Below are 19073 nucleotides of genomic sequence, written 5' to 3'. Positions count from 1 at the left end.
GTGGCACAGGATCAGAGCAGCAGCCTTGGCAGGGGCCAGTCTGTGCTGCCTGAGGATGATGAATTGTCTTCCGAGGCCAAAATGAAAAGGAATTATGATAATAAAACCTCCAAGAGAGAGAAGCTCAGCGCAAGGGTTTCCAGCTTCCCAGACAGGAGGGGTGGGGGTTGCTTGGTGGGAGCCCACGTCCCCCAAATGTGGACGTAGCTGGGGCAAGAGGCTCCCTGCACCCTTGGGGCAGGGGGCTCCAGCGCGGCCCCGCTCCCCTGCCGCGGCAGAGCTGGTTTCCCCTTTCCGGCCCAAAATCTCTGCCTTCCTCGCCCTCGCTCCCCTGCCCCTTGTGCAGGCGGCTCTCCCGCCCATGCGGACAGATGCCGTATCACCCGCGTATTTCGTCATCTCCATCGCTTGCGGCAGGCTTGGCAGACCTGGGCCCCAGCACGCTGGGCCCCTCCGGCCACCGCAGCGCCGGGGCAGCTCCGCGGGGCTGGGGCCGCCCGGGAAGGGCCGGGCCCGGGGAGCGGGGAGCGGGGCGGGGGGCTCCAGGGCCAGGGGGCTCCGGGGCCGGGGGGCTCCGGGGCCGGGCACCGCAGCGGCTCCATCCCGGCCCCACTGTGCGAAGCCCTCGGCTGCTCTGCTCCCTCGGTGCCCGTGCGGAGAGCAGACAGAGGCGGGGTTGTTTTGACTGGAAAAGGAAAAATGAGCAAACAACATTCTCCAGGTTCCTTTTTTTTTTTTTTTAACTTTCCTGATAAGGAAAGAACCTTTTTTGTAACTCCCCTTTCTGTCTCTGCTGCACACCGGCTCAAAGGCTGTTCTTTATCTGTTTGATTCTCTGTAAAATTGATCTTATTCTCTTTGGAGGAGTTAGGTTTAAATCACAGGATGAAATCCTGGCCCCAGGGAATCAATATCGAATCTCCTATCAACCTCAGCCTCGGCTGGAGATTTTGGCCATGGGGCTTTGGTTCCCCCATTCCCAGTGGGAAATGTCATCTGTTGACGGAGAACGCTTTTGTCCTCGGCCAGCAAGCCGTTCCCAAGGTCTCTGTTACAGCACGTTGCTTCTGCTGTCCTTCTGCTCCAGCCCCACCTGCCTGTGCTCGTGATGGAGGCAGGGGCTGAAGTCTCCTGCTCTAAATTTTGGTGGAAAGCCTCCAACCCACCTGCCAGTTACCTCCCCATCCCTCCTCTGGCTTGCTCACTGTCTGTCAGGAAGGTGCTCGCAGGCATGAAGGCATAGCGTGGCGATGGCCGGCCTGGCTGAGGCAGGAGATGTGCTCAGTGAGGAGCGAGCTTTGGCTGTCTGCAGTCTGCACCATCCCTCCTCCATCGTTTGTCCTGGCCTCCAAACCCCGACATGGCTCTGCACCCCCAGTGCCCCTTCCCTGGCCCATGGCTCCAGCACTGTGCCCCCCCGGGGACAAAAACCTGATTTTTTAAAAAATTTTTTTTTTCTTCCTGTTGCCGTAGCAACCACATCCCACCTCCTCAGGGGGCGATGGGGCTGGCTGGGCAGCCTGAGCACCCAGTGGACCACGGGCAGGATGCGGCCCCGGCAGGGGAAGGGCCGTGCTGGCTCCCTCCACCGCAGTGGGCGCAGCGGCCGCGGCGCTGGGGCTGGATGGCAGCAGGGTCCCCCTCTGCCGAGACGTCCCTGCAGTGGCTGCGTCTCCCCTTCCCGCTGCCGGCGGTGCGAGGTTCCCCTGAGGCAGATGGTACAGCAAAGCTGTTTCTTTATCGGAGGATACCGGTAGCATTCAGCCGCTTTTGAAGTCTCCAAAGAGAGTTGGGATATTTCTTGATCTGCTCTTAAATAAGTCATCACCACTGCTGTTAACTCACATTAAGCACCAAAGATGCTGGGTGCGTGGGGAGAGGCGTGCGCAGCTCGGCACACCGGGATGGGAACCTGCCTGCTCGGGGCATGCAGCCGTGGAGCGTAGCCTCGGGAAGAGACTTTGGGGTATTAAATATTTGATGTGCAAAGTTTATTTTAGCCTGAGCCAGACCGGAATTGCTGTGTCTCCAGAATGCCGTTGGCCGGAGGAACAAGCTCGGCTGGTTTTGTGTTGTTTTTGCGCCTTGATTTCTCTTGGTGCTGCTGCAGTTTCGGTTCCACGTCAGCCCCAGCCCCAGCACATCCACAGCCGCAGAGTCGGTGCCCGAGCCCTGCCTGCTGCCCGCTCTGCTGCTCCCCGGCAGCACGCCCTGCCTCCGTACACGCGGCTACACATACACGTTGGGGCATCTCATCCCTTTCAAAGGCACTGAAAAAGGCATGTCTTGCTGTTTTGGCTTGAACGTGCAACGGTTTGCACCCAGATACCCTTTTTTTCTGGTTCTTTGCTTATGCCTAGCTGCAGGAAGGAGGGAGTTTTGCAGGAGGCCGAAGCAGTGCCTGCTGTCCGGGAGGTATTTGGTGTTAACAGAAATGTTGACAGGTCAGACTGTGTTTTTTAAATGCTACTTTTTTGCTTTTGCCTGTTCCCCTTGGACTCTTTTCCCACCAGCAGCACCTTTAGCATTTATCTCATTTGAGTCCTCTAAGCAAATCTTATCTCTACATTTATTGCATCTTTGGGAATAGTAATTTTCAAGTCAGCTTTCACATTACTCCATATTTGTTACTACTCCTCTGTCAAGGGAAAACCTGGCTCGTTATTAGTTCTCTGCCTGATACAAAACATTTAATTTGAACAGAAACCACCAAGAGAGAGATACATATTGCTTTTCATAACCAAAGTGTCAACATCTTGACCAGACTGTAGCTGAAGCAATCTTTACCATATGGTGGATTTTTATACTTTAACGTCACATCTGCATCCCCGCTGCCTCTCCTTTCATTCCGGAGATGCCATGCTGGTGATAAAAGGCGCTGTCTGCATGTCCTTCCTCAACACAATCACAAAAGGACCCCTCAGCAGATAAGGAACTAAACCAGAGATATAATAGCTGTGGCTTCCCACTGGCTTTCTACTCAATAGCTTTCTGCTATGCAGTAAAAAAAAAAACCAACAAAAAAAGAAAACCAAAATAAAAAAAGAAGAAAAAGAATAGCAACGAGGGAGCATGTGTTGGGAAAATAAGCCCCTGTAAATCCCAGGGAGGGCACGGCTGCAGAACATGCTGGGAATAGCGACTAGAACCGGGCTGAAACAAGATGAAACTGTTTTTTCCAGATTCCTGGTAAATGGGATGCTATGGACAGCTTTGCTGAAGCTCAGGGGCCTTCAAAGCATCCAGACTTGGTTTTTAGGAAACAACTGGGGCTATATTAGTGTTGGGTTTTATTACAATGTATTGCAAAAATGTATTAAACTGTTGAATTCTGGTGGGGATGGGTTGTGCAAAGTTTCTAGTTTAAAAGCTTGTTCAAAGCCACAGTGCAGCGGAAAGCACCGGTACCTCCCACCAAGCAGCGGGCAAATGTTTGGCACAGACCGCGGCCGAGCTGGGGTCGGGGCCGTGCTGGTGGCGGCCGGGAGCACTCAGAGTGTTCTCTGTCTCATCGCCCCTGTTTTCTGCTTGCTCAGGCACTACCTGTCCCGGCTCCCAGCCGAGGCACTGGCTCAGTGCCGGTCCCAGACCCCTCCACTGCTTCTCCCTCTCCCTGGCTGGTCTCCGGAGGATGCCAGGAGCTTCATTCCTTGAAGTGTGCTGTGAGCATCAGTCCCCCTCCTGGCAGCTGAATTTCTTGACATGCCCTCAAAATTGGCTACAAATGCCCATTTTGATTGTACTGAGGTTGCAGAGTCTCTGCCACCAGCTCTTTCCTCTTCTCACCTGGGCTGGCCCAGAGCCCTGACCTGTGAAGAGGGGAAACAGGACCCCCATCCCACCTCCGCACCGCACTTCCATGATGGACATTTTAAGTCTTGCTTTTTCTTATACTCTTGCCTGTCCTTTTTTCTACCCCCTGGGCTACAGTCTCACGTGCCTGCCTTCCCACACCTCTTCCCACATCCCCGGCAGCTTTGCGGAGCCGGTGGACTTTGCTTGGGTGCAAGGAAGAATGGGGTTGGGCTCCATGCTTGGCACATGCCCTAAACTCCTGCCTCAGCATTTTGCACGCAGCATAGGATTTTATTGTATTGCTTTAATGGGAAGTCATGCAGCTCTGAACCCCAAATACACAGCTTTGTAAGAGTAGTGGCTAGAAGAATCCGCAGATAATTCAGTCCTGCCTCTCTTAAGTGAAATAGGATGTTAATACAATACAGTGGAGAATCGCTAATACAATCCTATTTTTATACTAGCACTTTCATGTCATATTAGAAGAAGATTCGACTTTTAGATCTTTTTTAGCAATTTAGCACAGTGAGGATTTCATTATACTGACAGAACTATTGACAAAAAGAAACACATTAGAATTGGGAGGATAATGGTCCTTGGGAAGAGGAAATTTTGCAAGGCTTTTCATTTAAAACTGGACTGGACAAAGTAACAGGCACTGTGCTGTAGGGAATAATCCTGCATTAGCAAAGAGGTGGACTAGATGACCTTTTAAGTCTTGTCACAGACTAATAGAACTCGGAGATGGAAGAGACTTTTAGGTCACATCAAACGCTTCTTCCAACCCAGTGCAAGATTATTTCTTGATATATTTGGTGGTGTTTTTTTCCACTTCTGAAAGTTCCAAGTCAGGAAGCTTTCTCTCCTAAGGAGCCTTTTTCACACTATTTCACCCAGTAAGCGTGCGCTTAACTTTGCGCGCTATCAATTCCCCTGAATTTAAGTCTCTGCGGGATTTAACAGCTTTAATTGGATTACTCACAGCCTGCAAAGTTAAGCACCTGCATAAGGCTTTGCAAGAGGGAGGTTCAACAGATCTTTGCATTAAGTTCTTCTCACTTTTCCACCTTAATCTTTATTTTGTTTCACAGTCCTCTCACCTTTCCCTTGCCTGGTTCAGCTCAACCTCTCCTCCTTCCTCCTCCTGACACGCAGACAGTTCTCACCTTCCCTGACGTTGGCGACGCAGACCACGCGAGCCTCTCCTCGGCAGACCGACTGCGACTCTGCAGGCATGCGAGAAGTGGAGAACTGCGTCACCACCAGCGGCATGGCTTCTGGCACCAGATCTAAATCGGGTTTGCTCTTGCTGCACCGAACAATTAAGGCGCTTCCCCCCCCCAACACACTCCCCGCCTGCTTTGGAGCAAGAAGAGAAGAAAGCGTGGGGACGCAGCCCGGGACGGCGGCACCACCCAGCAGGCAATCTGGCGAGGTGGTGAACCTCGCTCACCGCCGCTCTGCGACAAGAGGAGGAGAAACTTTCCCGTTCCATCTGCTCCCAGCCTTCTTGACTAGGTACCCGCTTTCCATGCCGAGAGCAGATGTTCCTGCTGGAAATAGGCTTCCCTTCTGAAGTTGGAGCCATCACTTTGCATTAGAGCCTGCAAGCCTGCTTTCTGCCTTATAGTGCTTTCCCTGCTGACAGGGTGTGAGGCACAAAACATTTTAAATGAAGATCTTTACAATTGTGAACATGCTGCAATAAATATTAATGCTAACTTGTTAAATGGCGAATCAGCAATTTATACAATGGCTGGGGATGCCTCTCCTTAAGTGACACATGGTGGTTGGGTGTTGCTCTGTGTTTCCCAGCCTTGGCTCACCGCTGCCTTTCGGAGAGGGGTGTTGCCTGTTCTCCAGCTGCCCGGGGGACATGGACCCTGACGATGCCATGCCACATTTGCCACCCTAGGAACTGCAGCACAAATGGTTTGCAGCGAGGGTTTGAAGCCCAAGCTACTCCGGCTGGCTCCGGCAGGATGTCAGGCGTGCCAGGCATTTCTCTCTATGAACCATCCATGGGAGTCCGAGGGCCACCCTGCAAAGCTCATTTCAGCCCGGCGTCCCGGGCGCGTTTGCAGCCCAGATTCCGTCTTCCTGTGTGTCACCGTCTCGAAGGGAGAGATGAGACCCTCGCGTACCTCGGTGCTGGGGGGTGTGGATGAGCATTGGTAGAGTTGTCTTGATTGTTGAATAAAAGGCAGCTCAGGAGCGTGACCTATTGCTATTAATTAACATATTACATTAATATGATGGAGATCTGAATAGGCCGATCAAAGCAAATGCTCAGGTTCTATTGTTTCCCTGGTGAGCTGGGGGGTTGTAAATAGAGCTTGACCAGGCTCCAGCCCAGCTCTCCGGCTGCCTCTTGCCTCCTGAACAGCCGTGTATTGTCCAGGCAGGAGGTGAATTTTCAGCAGAGACAAAAGCAAGACAAGTTCCTTTTTTAGATTTTAAGCTTGAGTTCATCCAGAGGAGACAATTTACTTCTCTTTGTTGTTTCCAGCATCATTCATCCCTTCTGTTTGTGCTCTGTAGAGCCTGAGCCTGGGATATCATCTGAAAGAAGTTTCTCTTTCAGGATCTTTGATGTTAGGTTTGTTATATGTATATTTGAAAAGTACTTCTGCGATGACAAAGCTCGGTACTACTCCTGCTGGGCTGATGTGTGTGTGAACTGTGCCAGTGAGTGGCAGTGATTAATCCAACAGCACCATGTGCTTTTGCTGCTGACCGGCTCGCGGTGTGGACAAAGCAGCAGCATGTTGGATTTAAATTGGTGACAAAGGGGATGGAGTAGTTTTCCTTGTCCTCAGGTGTGGAGGAGTTTGTGGGGGTCACTGGTGTGAGCCCCCCGACTGGCCAGGCTTTCCTGCCGGCAGTGCAAGGAGGGGTTCCCTGCCCGGGCTGTCGGGGATGGTCTCCTGCTGTGTTTTGCCAGGGGGGCTTCCAGCCCTCGGTGCCCAGCGGGGCCAGTCCAGCCAAGGCATGTGAAATTCATCCCCAGGGTCTGCTGCAGCACCCCAGATGAGCCTGGGAGGATGGACCGACTTGCTGCACATTATACTGATTTCAAAAAAAGCTCCACATCCTCTGCAGGTAGCTACCCCCAACCAGGAGGGCTTGGTTGATGCCTGGATCTAAACCATCACTCAAATGCCTGCCCTGCAGCCCACAGCGGGATCGCTTGCAGGCTCCTGCCAGGGTCCCACTGATTTCAGGTTTGCTCTTTAGCATCTTCCCACCCGCGAGCAGAGCACGAGGGTGGCTGTGCCAGCCCAGCTCAGGACTCAGCTCCATGCTCAGCCTCCGACACCGGCCAGCAGCAGACGCTGGGGAGAAGGTCTCAGAAGCAAGGGCTGAGCTTTCCCATGGCAGAGCCTGCCAGCTTCCAGCAGCGAGGGGCATGGGGACGCCCCGAGCCAGGGATGGCAGCCAGGCTGCCAGGCTCGGTAGCCAGCCGATCTGCTCCCCCGTTTATACGTCTGGTCTCTTTTGAAGCAGCTTGTGCTCTTGGCTGCCGCAACATCTGGTGGTAATAAACTGTCCCATGTAATTGTGTTCTGTGTGGAAAAGGGTTTCCTTTTTTTTCAGCTTAAATTTACTACCTAATAATTTCATATGCCCAAGGATGAGTTGGGAATGTCATTGTGGCACTGGCGGTAATTTGCAGGGTGTTCTTTTTGCCACAGTCTGTGGTGCTGTAAAAGACCCGACGCCCACGGGGACATGCTGAATGCACTGAGCAGGCCGAGGTGACCTGGTGTGTGGCCCTGCCAGCCTGTGCATCCCTGTTAGATAGGGCTGAAATCTGGTTTTGTTTGCTAGATGCTACATAAATAAAATCCAGATCTGTCACATTTGCTGCTAATTGGCTTGCAAGGGCTACTTGTTTGAATTGTGGAGCTCTCACAGAAATGGGTGACCTTTGGCAGTGCTAATGTTTCCCGTGAAATCCCCAAAGCTCCACACCTTCCCTCGCTCCTGCTGAGAAAACCTGCGGCGAGGAGCTGCTCCCTTGGTCTCCCACGCCTTCCCCCTGCTCCCCTGGTCTCCCATGCCTTCCCCCCCTGCACTCGGCTCCTCTTCCACAACAAATGACAGGAAAGCTGCTTCATCACAATGGGTTAATTAATGAGCAGCAAAAGTCCAGTGCTCAGAGTTGTTAAGGGAGGGCAAGTGAAGCAAAGCATCAGCTCTTTTGGTGGCTTCTGGCCTGTTTCTGAGGCAGCATTCAGGGCATGTGCAGGTGCTTCCCAGGCCGGGCTCTGTCCCGGAGAGGAGCAAACACTTCCCTGCAGGAGAAAATCCTGGCATGGCTGGGATGGTGATTTGCAAAGGATCCTGATGTGGCTGGCAGCCGGGACAGTGCTCTGCTCCATCACTTCTCAGCCTTGCGGCCGAGCCGGCTGCGCTGCTCGGCACGGGGACGGGGCTTGCTGCCTCCGGCGCAGCCCAGCCAGCCGTAAGCTGGCTCCTCTGCTCCGTCACCCGCACGGGGCTGGATTTTGCAGGTTTAGTTTTGCTGCTGGTTCAGCTGCTCGACCCGACTCAGCACCCACCAGCCAAGCACCGGTGCTGGGACCAGGGCAGGGTGGCGTGGCTGGGGTGAGGGGGGAAGCAGAACAGCACCCTAAACCTGCCCCGCAGGGAATGGCCTGGAGCGCAGCAGGATTTATGCTATTTCCCTAGCAGGATGCTTAGCGATTCCTTTCCCATCCATCCTCGCAGCATCTCTTCTTATTATTCCTTTATTCGTATTGATTTTAGTTCACTGGAACCTGAACCGCTTGCTGTGTAAATTGCTGGAGTCTGGCTCTCCCTTCTGTGTGGCTCTGTCTGATTTGGGGTGCGATCCCCAAAAGAAAATCCCCCCTGGGGGGCAGAGCCCCCTGCGCCAGCCCACCCGCCACCGGCCGTGCCCCGGCAGGGCTGCTCCCCTTCAGCCCTGCTCATCCTCGTGAAACGCCTCTGGGTTCTGCTGCTGGCAGGGAGTTCTGGGTGATGCATGCTCAGCCCCTGCTATTTGTGCTCTCAGTTACCCGCTTAACCATGGTGATTTACATGGCAACCCGATGAGGCCTGGCATTTCAGTGCCTTTATGCATTAAGCAGCATCAGCTCCCATGTAATTTAATTGTCTGTGTTTTAAACATAAATCAGCAAACTGTGGGCTGGAGCAGAGCAAACTCCTCACTGGGCACGGAGGCTGCTCGGGCCGACTGCTCCTCCAGCGAGAAGCGGCCCATCCTGGTGTCCCCGCTCCCCGGGGATGTGCCATGGAGGGAATTTAGGGTGTTTCACTTGGATGACCCTCCCCTTTGGGGTTCCCGATTTAGGTCGCAGCAGTCAGGGTGGAGCCAGGAGTCCTGCAAGCGATGTGATTGATGAGGTCCGGTTCCCGCATCCCCCTTTGGAGCAGGCTCTGCAGCCAGGGCTGCCGCCCCCAGAGCTCCTAGGAACGTGATACCTCGAGGACTCCCCTTTCAGTCAATTTTTTTCTGAAACTGGCCAAAGGGCTCAGAATTCATTAGGCACTGTGACTAATAGTTGTGACTCAACCAGCCTCATTTCCTGAGGAAATTGGGCTAAACGCTCCCCCCCCGGCCCCCCTGAATGTTTTCCGTCCCATCAGACCTTCCCGGATAAGCTCTCATGGAGAGCTGCTCCTCCGCAAGGCTTTGATCACCCAGAGCCAAGCGTCCGGGCGGGTGGTGAAAGGGTGTTTGGGTTTTGCTCCCTTTTCTTTGCGAGGCAGCTCCCTGGTTTGAATAAGGTGAGAGCACTCGCGCCCGCCGGCTGCTTCCCGAGGCCCTGGGATGTGGTGCGGGGATAATGCGCTAACAGTGTGAGAATGGGAACCGGGATGTGCTAATCGGATGGGGTTTGGGCTGGGGGAGAGGCTCCCCCTGCCCTCCCCTTCATGCAGCCTTGCTGACACGGGGGGATTTCTGCCGACAAATTCCCACCGCCGCAGCTGTGTCCCTGCTAGCGATGGTGGGAAGTGCATGCCAAAATCCTCGAGGGTGGTTAGCCCTGCTGTCCTTCCCATCCCCAGCAGGCAGCCTCCGTGCTGGCCAAGGCCACTTAGTTCCCGTCATGGCCAAGGCCAGGGACGAGCTGCATCTCCCCGCCAGGTCCCTGGGCTGCAGGGGGCAAACGGGGCGATGCGCCCACGGCGGGCAGGTCACAGCTGCAGGCTGAGCAAGCCAAGGTGATGCTTTTCCCAGACCTCCTGCTGCCCATCCCGTGGTCCCCTGCCTGTCCTGCCTGCAGTCCTGCCCCAGGCACTGCAAAGTTGGGCTTGGAGCTGCTTGTGTGGCCACCCCAGCAGCCCCTTCACTTCTCGCGTGCTCCCTTCCCGCGGCCCCGGCCAGCCGCCTCCAGCCCTCTAGCATGCGGGAGCAGCAAATATCGGTGCAGTGAATGCATGTTTGTTTCATCTTTGCTAAATGTTTTGCCCTTCTTTTGCACTCTTCCGCAAAGCATTTTGCAGGCTCTTTGGAGCGTACAAATCCTCCCATGCAGGGTTAATCAAGGACCAGAGGGAGGTAAAAAATAACTTAGGTAAAAAATAAACCTTACGCCGCCAGGTCTCACCAGATGTGTGCTTTGGTACACGTTATACTTCTACTAGGTTGGAGCTACAGCAGTAAGTAGCTTCCTTATACCAGCTTTTTGTAAGCCTTTTTGTATGCAAGTGCTCCTTGTAGTGTAAAGCAGCTTCCCAGCAGCAGTTGTCTCCTGCAGCAGTACAGCACCTACACAGACTTTCTGGGGTGGGAAGGGGCTGGAAAGGTCGTGCTGCAAGGCCAGCTGCAGCCCGGGCAGGAGCAGCCTGCCAGACAGGGCTATTTTGGCGTGGAGCCTGGCTCTGCAGGCAACAGGAGCTGTGCTGCCTGGGTTTGGTAGGAGAAATGTGTGCAGCTGATTACCATAGTTAATTCAGCTCTGTGATTTTCGCCTGAGGGGGTTGGTATTTTGGGATGCATCAGGTGAGGCAGGGTGAACCAGGCTGTGACCTGCAGGCATTCGCACAATCATGTTAGTGGGCTGGGGCCAGGAGGGCACAGGGTAGCTGGGAACAATTTATTCCCTTAACTACATTCACAGTCTGCAGGCTTGAATGGATAGTTATTTATTTTAGTATGCTGGTTTTACGCCCATGGAGAGACTTGTCTTCTGTCCTGAACATAGATCAGCGCGGGAGTACGTGGCTTGTGCCGAGCAGAGTCACTCTGTCTCCCAGAACGGGCTGGAGGTGGCTCCTGCGCGTGAGAACAGACCTGTGCTGCAAAACCTCTTCTTGCCGTGGCTCTGCTCTTCATGGCTGGTGCCAGGTCAGTCCCTCCTCGGCGGTGCCCAAGTGGCTGCTCCCCCTCCTCGGCAGGAGAGCCACAGGAAAGCAATGCAAACTGGGTCTGCTTCGCTCCCCGGCGGGGAGCAGGGGGTATGCCGGGCAGCTGGCCATGGCCGTGGCCAAGCAGGGTCCTGCTGGGGCACGTGGCCATGAGACGCTCGCTTACAGCAGAAGGATTATCCTTGCCGGCTGCGGGGCTGGAGTCCTGGCAGCCTCGTGGAGCCACCATTACGGCAGAAAGAGGTAGCGCTGAGTTTTGTACAGATGCTAATGCCTCCAGACGATGCAAGGGTGACACAGAAACTGCATCCCCCGACAGACACGTGCTGCCAGTTGTACTTATAGCAGGTCTCGCTTGGGCTCGGCCGCTGCTGAGCGATGCTGCGAGCCCACTCGGAGCTCCGACACGCAGCCTCTGCCTTGCCGCCCGCCCGGTCGGAGCCACCCCCCGGCTGCAGCCTGTGCTGCTCGCAGCAGGGCCCCGAGCAGCTCACGGCAGGGCGGCGAGCAGAGCCGCCGCGCGTGGTCCACCCGCTGCCCGGTGCCTGGGCATGGCGGCTGGGGCTGGTGAGGGAAGGCGCTAGCCAGGCTCGCCACCTTTCTCATCAAGAAGCTCCTGTATAATTTACGAGGAGCCTCGGCTGTATGAATATTTCCCATAATGAGCGGCGGGCTCACTTTCACGCTTTTCCTCTGCTGTGTTTGTCTTATTTTGTTTGCTTTTATCATGGGAGATCCACTCTTTGCCTACTACCTAGTCTTGCTCTTCCCCCCGCCCCGTGCCGCTGTGGTGCCCGGCCCGGGCAGGCTGCGTCCCTGTCTCTTTGTTGGCTCCTTTCGGAGGTCGGAGCCCGCCTCGCCTCGGCGCGGGCAGCTTGGGGCAGGGAGAACAACAAAGGGAAGCAAAGAATCCCTCTTCAAAAGGCCGGGGAGGAAGGCAGGTGGCCAGTGAGCGTCGGACGGGAAGACAAAGAGCGGGGAACAATGGGAGCTCCGTGGAGCACAAACACTCACCCCTCTCATTATCCACCCATCGCCCAGATGAGTCACACGCGGGGGCTGAACTCTGCATCTCCAGAGTCGGAACAGGGGGTGGACGGCTGGAGGTAAAGGGCTGTCGCTCCGAGTGCAGCACCTCGGGGTGATTATGGGCCAGTGCCAAGGGACAGGGCTGCTCCGGGGTGCAGACGCACGCCCAGGGACAGCCGCAGCCCGGCAGCCGTGTGAGCACTGGGGCCATCTCCGTCGGCAGCCAGAGAATGCTACAGGCTGCAAGGACGGGGCTAATCCTGATGGCCCGAAGCTCAGCAGCGAAGCCAAGAGCTAAGGAAGGGGCCCCTCAGGGACACCCTGTGGTTTCCAGAAGGGAGTTTTCAGCTCCCAGTGGCTCTTAAACGGTGTTGGTGGACACGTGCAGCCTGGGGAACAGGTCCCCAGCGAGAGGAGTCAAGGTGCACTTCAGGCATTTTACTTGGAAATCTTTCTGAGCATCTCCTGTCCTCAGAGGGACCATGCAAAGCTGCTTCTAGGATGGAGAGATGTGTGCCTTTTGAAAGATGACGCTGTCAGGAATAAAGTAGAGGAAAATAAACCTCTTAGCCAGATGAATTCAGCAGGTCAGGCATTGGCTGCCAGCAAATACAGAGCTAATGACTAGATTCTTGTCATGTACCAGGCATAACTATTCCAGGGACCTGCCGGTAAGCAGATGGAGGGCAGGGGCAAGTTTTATCTTAGCACACTCATACTCAAAGGTGCTACTCTGTGATTATGTCATTTTCTCCAGCTTTTTCCATTCATCTGTCTCTCTGTGATGAGCATCTGTTTGTGTCAGAACAAGGGGTTGTTGACTGCACTCGAGCTGAGCTGCTTTGACCTGCACTTCACAATTCACAAAGGCTTTTTTCTATGATGATTAGCTCTGTGGTGCAATATTAAGGCTCTTTCTTCCTCCTTAGGTGCCTTTTACAGAGTCTGTTAGGTAGGGAGCTTCAGAGGGCCTGCTGGAGGGTCCTGCCACCGTCTGACTCAGATCTGCTGCTGCCCTCCTTCTTCCTGGAGCAGGAAACCAGCCGAGACAGTATGACTCCATCAGAAATGTGCAAAGGGAGAAGAGGCACAGGGAAAGGTTATCACGTGAAACTAGGTGCCACAGACTGTTCAGTGCTGTTCTTGGTGAGAATTGACATGTATATGGGCAGCGGCAAAGCCCTGCAGTAGAGGAGCAGGTAAGCAAGGGTTCAGGAGGAGATCTGGGGGTGCCCGTAGGAGGCATGGGGTCACCGGGACTCTCCCTCTCTGCCTGTTCTCTGCTGCTCTCCTCTGTCCCGCAAAACAGCAACTGTTGGCCCTTCTCAGCGCTGAAGTGCTGAATTAGCTGGGGAAAAACCCAGAAGCTTCCAGATGGTGAAGGTAAACTGTTCACTGGTTGAAGGCCTTTCAGAGCTATTTCATGGACTCTCCCATAGATGGAGACAGTATTTTTCCTACATGCAAAACCCTCGATTTCACATTGTTTGGGACTCCAGCTTTCTGGAAACATTTGGGAAGTGTCCCAAACATCTTTGGGCTTTCCCATTGTCATCTTAGTTCCTGATGCCACATGGACCAGAGCACAGGCTGACCGTGGGCTGAGGTCCCGCTGGGCAAAAGCACTTGCTGAAGCTAGGCTTGAGCTTCAGCAGAGCTTTTGGACTTGCATAGCACATGGAGCAGATGTGTGGGCACAGTGACCTCTCAGGCACCACTCTTCCTCCACTTATGTGTGATAAGAAAATTAGTCTCTTTTCTTCCCAACTCTTTGGGCAGGATCTGAGAAAGAGGGCCTTCCCCCCGCCCCCTTTTCTTTGATAATTAATTAAATAAATAGAACCCTTGAGCAAATGAAATGTCATTTCACATTCAAGCAAATACATTTGGGTTAGAAATCTAGGTCAGAATGTAAATTATCTTGCTGCCTTCTTGAAGGTGAAGTCCCTGGAATGCTCTCAATTTAACTGAAATTGGGGATTTCCCAGTTTTTGCAAGCACTTTATTTTCCTTCTAATGAATACAAGGAAAAAACTTCCCTGAAACTGCCAGGGGATACAATCTATCTCGAATGGCTGTAATATTGTATAATAAAATAAACCTTAACAATAAATGCCTTATGCTCTTAGAGCCTGTATTTTGAGCACGACATATAGGGTGTTAAATTTTGTGGAAAATCTGTCCAGAAGTCAGAAAATCAATTGCATTTTTTCAAGATTGCTGCCCGACAAAGAGGCCTTTATTTTGGTGCCGTAGAGAAGAAGGACCCAAGGATGCTTCCCGCACGGGGCCGGGGATGCAACGGGGCACAGCACATTTCCTGGTGCTGGCGGCACCTCCCCATGCCAAGGCGCAAGGACCAGGGCCAAGTGCATGGAAAGGTGGAGGGAGAGGGATTTTTTTTCCCAGTGCCATCCTCCTGTCCCCTGGGCACTGCTTTCCCCTTGCCCTGCTGAAATGGTCCCAGCCTGCCTGGCTCAGCTGGACAAGAGCCACCGGTGGGAGCTGCGGCAGAGGCAGTGATGCCCTGCACGGGAGGGAAGACATGAATTCATTGGATAGGAAAAGAAAAAATTCCAGTATTACACTGGGGCTACAACCATTTGTGCAGCAAAAACTACATTAGCACTGTAAATTATTTGTAAGAAAGTACGACCAGGAACACAAGCTGCAATCGGGTCTGAGGAATTCAACGGCAGGAGCTCTCTGCTCTCACTGCCCCCTCCTTCTCTTACTCAGGGAATTAAATCCTTGAGTGTTTCTGTTTACCACACAGTCAGTGTTTGTTTGTCTCAGTGTTAACATTTCCTTTCTTTTTTGTCTTTAATCAGCTGCAATTATTCAGTTATATTCATGGTAGCACTAAAATAAAAATAGGTGCATTATGAATATTAAACTCCTGCAAACAAAGCCCTGAATTAGATGATTTGTGTGCTCTGTGAACATAGGTTTTTTTGCTTGGAGTATACAGAGAGCCATATATTTTTGCCCTTCCTTTCTCTTTCATTTTCTATACGCGCAGGATGAGAAGCAATGTGAGCCCTGGAGGGAATGGCCAGGGGAAAGGAGATGGGGAAATTCTGGGTGCCTTCGGAGCATCGCTGTGAGGTGCTGCTCACAGCAGAGTCTGCAGAGGGGAGCCTGCAAAGATGAGCTTTAAATTGCACATCTGGATTGCAACTGGGAGAGCGAGGGTGGGGGGAAGCACCTTCTGCTGCTCTTCCCAGAGAGGAGCCGTCCCGGTTAGCCCTGTGCCCGAGCCCTGCCCGGGGAGGGGGAGCCGGGCTCCCTCGCCACCCTGGAGCCATGGCAGAGGGGTCAGCCCCTCGGCATCCTGCCTGTATTTTCAGCAAGTCTAATTTTGAGGAGCCTCTCACAAGCAGGTCCTTTGGTGTGGTTGCCCATAGGGAACTTAAATCGTCTGTGGCTTTGGGCAGCTGTAGAGTATGGGGTGACACAGGGTGGATGTTTTTTTGCTCTAGATCACTAGAAAACAGAGTGGGATACCTGAGACTGGGCTTTGGGAGATGGGGGATCTCTCCCTGCTGCCATGATGCACACCATCATGTATCCCATTTTGTTGGCTGGACTGGGGAGAAGTTGGACCTGCTGCTGTAACCTCCTACCAGGGCTGCTGCCATCGCTCCTGTGGAAGTGCTTTTGTGGGCAAAGCCAGGATTAGACAGACTAGCTTTTCTTTTCTCTTCTTCTACCTCCAATTCCTTACGGTTTGTTGAAGGGAAGCTGGGAGTTGATGCCACAGCCTGACGAGCCTGCCATTGCTCATATCCTGCATCTTGTCTGGATGACTGGTTCTTTACATTTTTAATGGTATTTTGTATTGCTTTTCTTGTACTGCTCCTGGATATTTTGCAATACGCATCTTTGTGGATGGATGCAATGAATCAATAGCGAATAATCATCTAAGTCTAGAGGGAACAGAGTTTGCAAAGCAACTCACCATTCACACTTGCTGGAAGTGCGATGAGAAATCACCAGGGTAAGGCCAAGCAGAGAGAAAATGACCTGGGAGAAGGACAAGGAGGAAATTCAATCTCTGAAAATGAAAATAGATTTTTTTTTAAGTGCTGTGTAAAATTATACATTTAATTCTTTTTCTTTTAGCATCAAACCTTACAGCAAATTGTGCTATAGCAGCTTCCTTGCTGCTCCTGCTGGCTGACTCTCAGGAGCTGGGGTGTCTTAGCGACTTCTTTTTCTCGGTACTGCTATAGTTTTCCATTTTGTTACTTAAAGGATTGGATTTGGGAGTCTTTTAAGTCGCACCCGTCAGCCGGGGTGACTGGTGACTTCACCGTTTAAGCCCCGCAGGTTGTCCGAAGGGGAAGGCTGCCTTCCTTTCCTGGCTCTGCGCAGCCCTCGACACAGGCTCATTCCCAGGGCTGTGCCTCCTGCCGCCGTTCCCCCTTGAGCTGAAGATGGACTGTGCCTCTCAGGCTGCTGTGCCCTGATGAATGTCCCTGGCGTAAATAAAATCCGTTACCAGGGCTCGAGCCGATGTCCGTGCTCGTCCCCGCTCCCTCCTGCTGCCCACTCTACAGCTGGGACGAATTGTCTCAATCTATCACAATTACGAAGACGCTTGAACTAAATAACTTCGTAAAGATCCGCTGGGAAAATTCATTGGTTTGAGACTTTAGAAATGGATTTTATTTACAGTGGAATCACAGAAAAGAGGTGAGCTGGGCCGTGCTGGGGAGCAGGGCAGCCCCACCGTACGCCCTGCCTGCGCCCTGTCGCCCCAGCCCTCACCGCCCACCAGCCTGGGGAGACCTGCAAAGTCTTCGTGGAAGGGTATTAAATAACCAAGTACCAGTGCGCATAGGATCGTAGGGGGATGTTTAACCCCGCTTTTGCTGGGAATAAAGGGATAGGAGGGATTTTATGTCCTAGGGGAATCTGATGGTGGTGCCTCTGTCCCGGGCAAAGTTTTCCAACCCCCTTTCATGTCCGGACTGCCCACACCCATTTTCAAAACAAATGTTAGCATCTGAGGACTTGTCGAAGATAGGATCCAGTTAACAGCAGCATAACAAATTACCTCCTGTCAGCTGAACCGTGATAGCCGAGTACAGATGTGCGCTTACTCTGTGATCTTTCACTGACATTTAAACTAAGCTGTTTTAAGGATTTAAGAGCAGTCATAACAGGTCATAGCAAAGGACCAGCCAGCCTGAGCTGCTGGTCCTGGGAGGGGCTTTGGCCGAAGCCCTGGGAAGGGCGTAGGAAGAGGGAAAGCTGCCCCGCCGCCTCCCCAAGGGCTCTCGCCCCCCAGCACCGCGGTGGGGCTGGAGGAGCTGGGACGGGACAGGACGGGATGGGATGGGATGGGATGGGATGCCTCAGCCCATGAGGGAATTTTCTCCCACTCATTTCCTTTCTTTTCTTGAACTCAAGTAAATTTTTATCATCTGCAAAATCCTGTGGCAAGATATTTCAAAGCTTAACTCCATGTTGGGCTTAGGGAAGTTTTCTGGTTCAGTTTTTTATGTTCCACGGATCATTTCTACTGTGGTTTGGGGTGTACACATGTGAGAGTTGCTGTGGCCCCGTGTCCCAGCCCGCGCCTCTGGGCTCAGCAGGAGTGAGGCTCCTAAATCCCACGGATTTTGTTGCCTAAACCCTGTGCATCCCAGGAGTCTTTATTCAGCGGGTTAGGACCAGCAAGCACCCAGCAGGTACGGTGAGATGCCTGTTCCCTTCCCACCACGTGCATTTGGATGTATCGCCGCGTGCTGCCGCGGGCGTGCTGAGCAGCAAACAGGCTGACCCTGCTCCGGCCGTGTCTTTGCTGCTAAGCATCTGGGCAGAGGGGCACATTTAGGGAGTAATAATTTGTAAAAAATAATGTGAAGTGGTAGTAGATTAATAAATCGTGCTTATTTAGTGCTGTCTGAGGAAATGTGCCCTGCACGCCTGTGACTCGTCGTTCTCTGGAAGGCAGTCGTGCACACTCTGTCGGGGATAACGCTTGTTCCAAGTACTAAATGCCAATTTGGCTCCCTTCGTTTGTTCCCATTTTACTACAATTAACTGTCTCTCTGCTGAGTGTGACTGGGGCGGTGAGTCTGGGCGCTGCCTGGGTCCTGGTTCTGCAGAGAAGCGGCTGGGCTGCCAGGGAGCGGGCAGGGAGCAGGGCTCCGTTGCTGCTGGCGTTCGTGCAGACCGCTGCATTGGCCCTGCCGGATGGACCTTCCCTCCCTTGCTAATTTAAATATGATAATCTTCGTTTAGCTACCGCATGCAAATCCTTAAATATCGTAATTTTGATTGCCTCCCCGGCAGTTTAAAGGATTATATCTGGGTTATTTTTAGCCAGATCATTTCCTTGATCTGATTTACAGGCTATGCCCAGGAGGGGTTGTAGGCAGGTGGGCTTCGGGGAGGAGCCGTGGGGGCCGAGCATCCCAGGCCAAGGCTGCAGCCCACGCTGGGGGGTGAAGGAGGGACCTCGCAGGGCGTAGGCGCAATATTTCCATCTCATGGAGAGGGATGAGTTGCATCATTGCAGCACAGCTGGGCCTGCGGAGGTGGACTTAGTGCTGCAAAGCGGTCGCTCATCTTTTGATGGGTTTGGGGAAAAAACCTGTGATTTTCTTCACCTCCCTCTCCGAGCAGGTTTAGGACAGGCACGAGGTGCAGGGCACCCTTTCGCAGCTCTGTCTGCCTCTTTAGCACCTGTCCTCTCTCCTTCAGCTCCAGCCAGCCGGCACAAGGTCCCTGGGCTGCCTCCTCCCTCCCAGCCCGAGGAGGAGCATTATCTTCTATGCTTCAAAGACAGCATCAGCAGCACAGCAAGCCCCCTTGCTCCTTTCACTGGGGGATTTAGCTAATGCTCTCTCCAATCCATTTTGCTTCCCTGCAGC

Source organism: Ciconia boyciana, chromosome 12, assembly GCF_034638445.1.
Source record: "Ciconia boyciana chromosome 12, ASM3463844v1, whole genome shotgun sequence".
Taxonomy (NCBI): Eukaryota; Metazoa; Chordata; class Aves; order Ciconiiformes; family Ciconiidae; genus Ciconia; species Ciconia boyciana.
This window is presented reverse-complemented; position numbering follows the sequence as displayed.